The sequence below is a fragment of the Theobroma cacao genome, chromosome 3 (assembly GCF_000208745.1).
Source record: "Theobroma cacao cultivar B97-61/B2 chromosome 3, Criollo_cocoa_genome_V2, whole genome shotgun sequence".
NCBI classification, from domain to species: Eukaryota; Viridiplantae; Streptophyta; class Magnoliopsida; order Malvales; family Malvaceae; genus Theobroma; species Theobroma cacao.
The window spans coordinates 21,362,542-21,372,004 of record NC_030852.1 but is presented as its reverse complement, the minus strand read 5'-3'; the positions used below and the strand labels follow the sequence as shown (position 1 = coordinate 21,372,004).

At 32.7% G+C, this 9,463-nt stretch overlaps 1 long non-coding RNA gene across 2 annotated transcripts; it reads left to right on the top strand.

Moving 5' to 3' along the window:
* Positions 1,074–3,384, top strand: LOC108661280. Of its 2 annotated transcripts, none has more exons than XR_001927036.1 (3): positions 1,074–1,209; positions 2,790–2,873; positions 3,235–3,384. It is a non-coding gene; the product is annotated as an uncharacterized LOC108661280 (long non-coding RNA). The 2 variants fall into 2 exon arrangements; XR_001927035.1 differs by lacking the exon at positions 1,074–1,209 and adding an exon at positions 2,105–2,146.

The window sequence follows — 9,463 nt, the reverse complement described above, 5'->3', positions numbered from 1 at the left end:
AGGAATGAGTATGCCATGTTATTGATACTATAAACTACACAATATTGTATGAGGATGGGATGAATGAATGAATGTCGAGAAGTTTGATAAGGAATGAAGTAATAAGATGGTGATTAGTATACATAAATAAATATAAAATACAATCGAAATTGGTATGATTGAGATGGAGTTATGGTTCAAATTTAATGATAGTAATAGAAGCATGCTTGGTGTCTCGATATAAGAGATCATGATTGTGAAGGTTACTGTTGATCTGATTCTAAAGGATAATGATAGACATAAGTGAAGTACTCAAGTTGAACTGGAGGTAAACGAGGTGAACAAATCGAAATTCCCTATAAAGGTGATGACGTGGGAAGTCGACACTAGATGAGAAGCCAATACCCCTATCTTTTCTTCGAGTCCGATAAGTGAAATTTTGAGGGTAAAATTTTATTTTAAGGGGGGTAGTGCTGTCAAGCCCAGCTCTATAATATATTTGCCATATTGTATAGGTACTTGATAGAATGTCTGCATACTTGAATGCCTCAGAAATCGTTAAAAGACGATATTGTACCTAATGGTACAATTAAGTTGATTTAAGCCTCGAACTAGTCCAAATAGAAATTTTAAGATGCATTCGAGAGTTATTGAACCTTAGAATGACTTAATATGATGATTTGGAGTTCAGGGATTGATTTAGAGTTAAATTGGAATTTTCATAACGTAGGGGTAAAATGGTCATTTTATCACTCGAGGGCAAAATTGGAATGGTGGATGAAATTTTGATCAAGTTTGACTATTGGAACATAATTTGAGCTTGAGAAGTGAAAAATTTTAATTCTAACATTTTTCCAAGCATAAGGGCAAAATGGTCATTTTACTGTCTGTGGGGGCAAAATTAGAATTTTTGAAATTTTTCACCACCATGACACTTGTCAAGCCCTTGAATTTTACCTATTATACTTTAGATAATTGAGATATTTTATGTGGTGGTGGGAGAATGCTTAATTATTAAGTTTAAAAAATGGATCAATTAAAAGGTGACACATGGCAAGCTTTAGTTATTTTAATATTTCCTTTAAAAAAAAAAAACCAGCACACACCTCTCTTATTTCATTCTTCCTGGTCGGCTAAGACAAGAACAAAGAGAAAAAAGAAGAGAACAAACCCTAGTGAGCAAAAATTCAAGGGAAAATTGGTGAATTTCAAGGAATTAAGCAAGTAAAGGTAAAATTTCTTGATTTTAGCTTGTGATCTACCTTTCCTATGCATTCTTTTTTATTTTCCATGGTTGAGAATCAAGTTTGCATGAAGATACCTTTGCTGGCCGAACATAGGGGCAGGGGTTTTGATCTTGGATTTAGCTAGATTTCATGTTATTCTAGTATTTTTAGTTGTTTGGTGATGTTTAGCATGGAAAACGTCAAGCTCGACTCTACAATATGTTTATTATGCCATTCTTACATAAGAATGCATGTTTGCTTACTTGGGTACCTGAAAAATCGTTAAAGGACGGCAATGTACCAAATGGTATAATTAAGTTGAATTAAGCCTCAAATTAGTCCAAATAGAGATTTTAAGATGAAATTGAGAATTTTAAAACCCCAGAATTAGTTAAAATGGTGATTCGGAGTTCGAAGACCGATTTGGAGTCAAATTGGAATTTTCATGACCTAGGGGCAAAATGGTCATTTTGCCACCCGAGGTTAAGATGTGAGTGTTGGATGAAATTTTTGACTAAGATTGATCATTTGGAGTATAATTGGAGTTTGAGAAATGAAAAATTTTAATTTTGATGTTTTTTCGAGGATAAAGGTAAAATAGTCATTTTGCCACCCCAAGGGCAAAATTGTAATTTTACACCACCCAACACTTGTCCAACACATGGATTTTATCCAATATTATCATGGATAATTGAGAAAATTTAAGTGGTGGAGAAAGAAAGCTTAATAGTTAAGAATTTAAAAATGGACCAATGGTAAGGTGACAAGTGTCAAGCTTTTATTTCTTTATTATTTTACCTTTTAAATTAGCACAAAACCAGCCCATTTCTCTTCATTATGGTCGGCCTCACCAAGGAGAAACAAGAAAAAGAAAGAACAAAAACCCTAGAGTGAAAATTCAAGAGGAAATTGGTGAATTTCAAGTAATCAAGCAATCAAAGGTAAAATTTCTTGATTTTGACTTGTGATCTACCTTTTCCATACATTCTTTTGCATTTTCCATGATTAAATCACATGATTTCATGATGGGTCTCTTGTTGGCCGAACACTTAGAGAGAAGATTTGATGATGATTGAGATAGATTTTTAAGATATATGGATGTTTTTAGTTGTTTATGGTGTTAAGTGTAAGAATTAAGCTTGAAATTCACATATTCCTCATGAGTTCATCATTGGTTGAATCTTCCTTGTAGAGTGTTGATGGTGGATTTGATTTTATTTCAAGTGAATTGGTTAGGAAATGATGAATTATGGTGAGAAAATCAAGTAAGAAAAATCATAGTGTTGATGCACTCACCATGGCCGAAATTCTCAAGAAGAAATGTAAGGATGGTTTTGTTAAATTTTATGTTATTTGACTTGTGTTTGGTGATTTGAGGTATTAAAAAAGAAATGGAGTTAATTGGAGTTGAATTGGATGTATTGGCCAATTAATCGGGTGATAGATCGAGTTAGGCCAACACCGCATGTAGACGATAATCCGAACAATTCGCGTTCCATATCATGCATTCATATAGAGTTTAGATTAGTTTTATAACGGTTTAGCACCAATGTGGTAAATTGCTTGATTTTGCATTATGTCTAGGTGGTGAATCCTCCGAAAAAGGGTAAAAAAATTGCACCCGAGGATCAATAGTCAGAGTACTCCAAAATCCGAACTCTTGACATAGTGAGTAACCTTATCATCATTTTAATTATCTAAAGTGGTCTTTTTATTCGATTTTGTGAATGTTATGGAAAATGAGTTTAAATGGTTAATTTTTAGGTTTTATAAACAAAATGTGTTTAAATGAATTGATTTTATAAATTGTCTTGAAATTGAATGATGGCTTTGAAAATAGAGTAATTGGAGACCATTTGATGTATTGTGAATTTATGGTTCTAATTGATTGGCTTATGGAAATATTGGCATGAATGACTGAATAGGTATTTGTGTTGAAAATGTATAAACTGTTGTTTGCCTTGATAGGCTAGATAATGATCAAATTGCCATGTCATGCTATTGAATTTTTATTGTATGGTGGGTTTAGCTTGCTGCAGTGGGCGGGTTTTATGGACCAGCCTATTAGAGGGGCATAGAATCTGGTTATATTCGTACCTCGATCGAAGAGGCGCGTAGGGTATCTCCTGAGGTATGGTTAGAGTTCACGTCACGCCGAACCACCTCATGATGATGAACTCTGCTAACACCAAGGAACGGCTGTATTTTCAAAATAAAATAAAAATATGTTTTACATGTATACGAGATTTTTTTTTTTTTTACAGCCTTGGCGGGCTCGATTGGATGCTTCTGATCAAGGTGCCATCGAGTACTATTTGATGGCATGAGCCAAATGTTTATGAAAGTCATAAGCCTTATTAAGAAATTAAATGAAATACAATCGTTTGCATGGGTTGGGATGAATTTTCAAGTTGTGAAATACGTATTGTGATGGATATTTTGATTGTCTCCTATTACTCGACTTTAGATATTTCAGATGATGTTTGTTTACTCAATGGGATTGTATAATCTCACCACCCTCCTTCCCACCCATTTCAGGCTTAGAATAGACTGTAGATAGCTTATATCATCGAGGACTACAGTTGGACTTGCATCCTAAAAAAAAAACTGTAGGTTTACCACTTTTGATACTTTTGGTCGTTTGTGGGCCCACGTGTCACTGTAAATTAAATTTTGTACTTTGGTTATTTGTATTACAGTATGTATGAATTTATTTAGCTTTTACACTACAAAAATTATTTACCGGTAACTCTATAAATATTATTTTATAAGAAAATAGAATATTCTATTGAATATTTTTACTATATTTAAATAGTTATAATTTTACTTTAAAAGAATGTTTTAGATATCTAAATTTATTTTTGAACATGAAATATGTGTTTTTCTCTTCTTTCTTTTTCTCTCTCTCGGCTGTTTCTCTCTTTTTTCTTTCCTTTGTTCTTTTGCTATCCCTCACAACCGACTTCTCTTTTTCTTTTTTCTTCTTCACTTAACCGACTTAACTTTTCTTTTCATTTCTTTCTTATCTTTTCTATCTTTCATTTTTCATTCATTTCTTTTCTTTTATATGGCCTTTCATCTCAATGGCCGGCCTCCCTTTACTTTCACACATGATTTAAAATAAAATACTAATAGCTTGACTCTCTCTTTTGTCTCCATAACCGGTCTCCATAATTAGTTGGTAACAAAAGAAATTGATAAAACTTTGTTTGATTTGGTTTGCAAGTGGGGTCGACAATGACGAGCTTGCTTGTAAATTCTCCATTTCTTTCTTTTCTTTCACAAGTGACCGCCCATACCATCATTCCTTCTTCTTTTATTGTCTTCCTTGACCGGCCATGTGGTTAGAATGCAAGTCAACAATTGCTTGGAACCTTTAAAGCCACTTTACTTGACTTTTCCTCCCCATTTCACTATTGTCTCATCTTTTCTCCTCATTGTCTTTGTCTTTTCCTTTCTTTGTATATAAGCCTTACATTTCCAAAAATTCTTACATGGATGGTCAGCCATGAGGAACAAATTGGAAGCTTTGACCAAGCTTTGTAACAAATTACTATTTTACCCTTTAAGTTTCTCATCCTTTTAATTAAGTTCTCCCAAAATCTTTAAATCTCCAATTTCCTTCTATTATCTTCTTTTACATATGTACAAATGAAATATAAAGATTGTACCCCAACGCGGTGTTCTCATAATATTTAAAATATTATTTACCCCGCGCTATCTTTATTTAATAAAGACAAGCAGGCCCCACTGACGTAATTTTTCTCTGAAATTTCTCTCATTCTTCTTCTCCCCCACTTAGATTGACCATATACTCCTTCATGAAAAATTTTGACATTGAATAAAATATTAATATTTTAATATTATTTTATTAATAAAATATTATTTTATTTCAAAAATTTCCTCTTGTCTCCTCTTGTCCCCTTAGTACCCAAAATACCTTATTATGCTTCAATTGACTTCTGAATCACTTTTTATCTTGCAAATTCTTCTCTGATAAATATATCATTATTTTATTATTATTTCCTCGTGTGCTGAATATTTTATCCCAAACTATTCCTTTCATCTTTCATCATTTCTAAACATTATAATTACCCTCAATTGGCATCCAATAAGCTTTTTAGTCACCATATCAAAGTACGGGGTATTATAGGATATGTCAAGATGGGGACCTACCATATGCCAAAATTGGTTTGTCAATGGACGACCCTTGCCATGCAGTCATGTGCCCTATTTATCTGCATATGGTATAACAAATGGGTGAGTAATCAATACGCAGTGAAGGGTGTAGATAAATCAAACATATGTATTTGACACATACAAATATTGCACTATTAGTGCAAACAAATGTTCTAACAAACATCTCCAATGTTAGGGGCATATCAATTATCCTTGGGAGTCTCCACAAATAATATATCACTAGGCTTATCCTCAAAGCTGTATCAAAGTGAATATCCATAGGCACACGTTAGTTGCCAAGGTATTATATCAATTTCAAATCATGGTTATCTAAGCCTATCCGAGGCTATGTCATATCACTCACAATTCAAATCACAATAGTAAAGTGGTCCTTCCCTAGACATCATCAAATCACACATGGTAGCCAACTGGCAGAGTCAAATCACATGCTTTCTAAAGCAATGGGTGAAGAATCAAAGTTATTATTCGGATTAATTTTCTAATGAATGGCATCACTTGAAGTAATCTTAGATGGGTGACATCAAAACGCTATTGGCAAGAATCACAAATGAGACTAAGGCCACCATCCCTACTTACTAGCATCCTTACAAGCACACTTAAACAATGGGCATAGGTCTCCACTCAACCTCAAATCAAATCAGCGTTTGGAATTTTTATCATCAAATGAAATACAAATCCAGAAATAAGGCCATCACTCCTTGGATGCTACACATATCCATCAATCACACCATCAATCACATTTAATGAGCTTTAATCATTTATAAGCTCAATATAGTTTTAACTGTCCTTAAACCTCTAAGGCATCATATATTCAATCTTTCTGAAAATCATTCGTCTTGAGTAATCTACTCCTAGACGTTCATCACATTCACTTGACCTCCTAGTCTAGGTTCAAACATCATAGGCCACTATGTAACTTGCATTAAGGCACACAACATGGCACATATGATCACATATATATATTTTGTTCTCTAGCCTAGGCACAATCATCTAGGCAATTATGTACATACAAATTACTCTAGTACCACGGCAGCACACTATTCAATGCGTCATGCATCATATATATTTTAATTAAACCCATTCACAGTGACAGTTGAAGGCGCGTTCCATCGCCAAACTCCAATCCTTAGCCTCTAATCGTCATTTAGCTCACCAACGAGTTAGGTAGCTTCCACCTTCCCTTAAACATATCAAAAAATTCAAATCATATTTATTTCCTAGTTTTCAAAACTATCTAGCTTTCAAAATAACCTAAATTCAATTTATGAGCTCAAATTCTTAAACAATTAGCTAAATTTTTAAATTAGTGGTTGGGTTGCCCAAATCTTAGCTCCAAATCCCCATCAAACTCAAAGGAGAAAATCTCACCAAAGCTAAACCAAATTGATATTAAGTTATTAATCAATTAAATTGAAAATCAATTGATAAAAATGCTTAATCTTACCTCTGGAAGCATTTTCGAAGCTCCAATCTAAATAGGTCCAAAAATTTGTTTGGGAGGTTAAGGTTTTGGGGTTTAGAGAGAGAAAGGGTTTTCCTCTTTTATTAAGGTAAATGACACTTTCAGCCCCTTTTATTTTTATGTTTACAAGTCATCTATACATAGATGGAAGGCATCTATCGATAGATCCCTCTAAAAAGTTTTGGGCACTGACCTTCATCTATTAATAGATTCCTTGAATCTATCGATATATTGTGCTTTAGCCCCCCTTTTTATTTTTCTCGTTTGGCTATCTATCGATAAATTCTACGATTCTATCAATAGATGCCTCTCAGCTTACTTAATTTTCATTTCATGCAGTCATCTATCGATAAATTCTGTGAATCTATCGATAGTTTTCGAGCCACCATACTTTACAAAGTTCTTTGGTGGACATCTATCGATAGTTAAGTGGATCTATCAATAAATGTTCATCCAACTTGTTTTCCCAAACCTTCTATCTTGAATCTATCGATAGATCATGCCTAATTTCCAAATTTTTAACTTTTCCAAGCCTTCCAAATTCATCCGTAAGGCCTCTAATTCATTTCCTTCAATCAAAACACTTCAAATAATTCATATTACTAAAAAATCCTTTATACATATAGTCAATTATATGATCAAATCTTGATCAAAGTATCAAACTCTAAAATTTACCAAATATATTCTCAAAAATTTGCCTAAGTGTCAATAGGCATACTTCCATTTACTCAACATATTTAACACATCATCAAGGTCTTTAAATTTATTTACAAATTCAAATTCATTTTTCATAATTTATATTGAAAAATCAAGGGTGCTACATATGTGCTTAGGGCAATCCACTGTTTGAAGGTTGTGTGGGCCTCAAAAATCCCATCTTTGATATGAAGTTCTTCAATTCAATCATATGTGTATTTAGCTCGTCTATCCCTTTCAAGACTTTTTCCAAACCTGATCCTTACTTGGGCTACTAAACAAAGTGTTAGATCTGTCCATGATCAATTGATATTCATTCAGTGATTGTTGAAGGCAAGGTTCAATTTAAGGTGACGAGGATTCTTGAGGGCGAATTCCTTTGGCTTTGTTGAGACTTTCAACCATTTCTATTAATTTGGCAATCTACCCTCTCATTTCTCGAATATCGTATCTAAACTCTTCTTGATTGCACTTTAGTGCACTTATCCTTATTTCTAATTGATGTTCCATATCTTTCAACCCCCTTAACTTACATCAAAACAAATTAGAAGAAAAAAAATTAAAATTTCACTAAAATTTTAATTATGTTTTCCATAAAAGTGGATTTGTTCTCTTTCTTTCAAAGCTAATAACATTATGTGGTTCTTTATTATTGGAATAAATATGGCGAAAAATAATCATGAGACTAATATATGCATATGGATGAATATATGTCATGTGCATGTATGAATGACATGCAACAATGCCTTGATGAATGGATGGAGTGATATAGAATGAAAAAGTGCCCTAAAATGCAAGAAAATTTAAACATTATACACGAAATGCGAGCACGATAAGAACCCCATTATTATTTATTTCTCTTTTGCTTTTTATCTAAATGGAAGATCATTCTCTATCTTTTATGGTTTTTTTTTTTCACGAGAAAGAAAAATTAAAAGAAATATCATTTTTTATTCTTTTTACCATTTTCATAATTTTTTAAAAGACAAAAGAAATAAAAGAAAAGACATTGTTTGTTTTCTTTTCCTTGCTTTTTTCCTTTTTCTTCCTTTTCGAAAAGGCATTACTCGAAGAAAAGAACTCCCCTTTTTTTATTTTGTATTATTATTTTATTTTATAATACATTTTTTATTTTTTTAAAACTAATCAAAATGCCATTAAGGGTGAAATAGGCAACATTACTGTTGATATTGACATATTCATCCACTCTATGGTTCATTCTGTTGTCCATTATTTTCATAATTTTATATGAAAAATCAAAGTAAAGAGAGTGAAAAGTATTCATTCATGTGTTCCTATTTGATGGTACATCTTTCACAGTAGGTTGGAATGGCTCTACTTATAGGAAGGCTACTCACAATTTTTCATATACTGAGTTCAATTTCACTCAAAGCTAAAAGGTTCTCAAATTGTTCCTCACTATCATCCACATGGACTAGTAAGGCACACTGATCCTTGCCCATCATAAGCTTTAAACAAACTAGATTCAATTTGAGTGAAAGTGTTTCGCTAACCCATACGGAGGTTATTATCTCACGAGAGCGTAGCTACTTAACTCCCTCTTAATCAAGGACAAAGCCCAAGTAGAAGGTTCATGTATGAATGCAAATCATCTCATGTGTGTAAAAAAACGTACCAACCTTTAACCATTCTTTCTAATTATTTATTACAATCGATAACCTTTTATCAAAGACATTTCCCATATTCTTCCATCGTTTTGATAAAATCCGAGAATGTCATCTCACCTAGAGAATTTCTTAAAGAAACTTATCCTTACAAACTTCTCGAAAAAATCTCATCATCGGAATCGTCGATTGTATACAAAGAAATATATATTGAAAAAATATAAATTTTTAATTATTTATTACGATCGATAATTTTTTATTGAAAACGTTTCTTA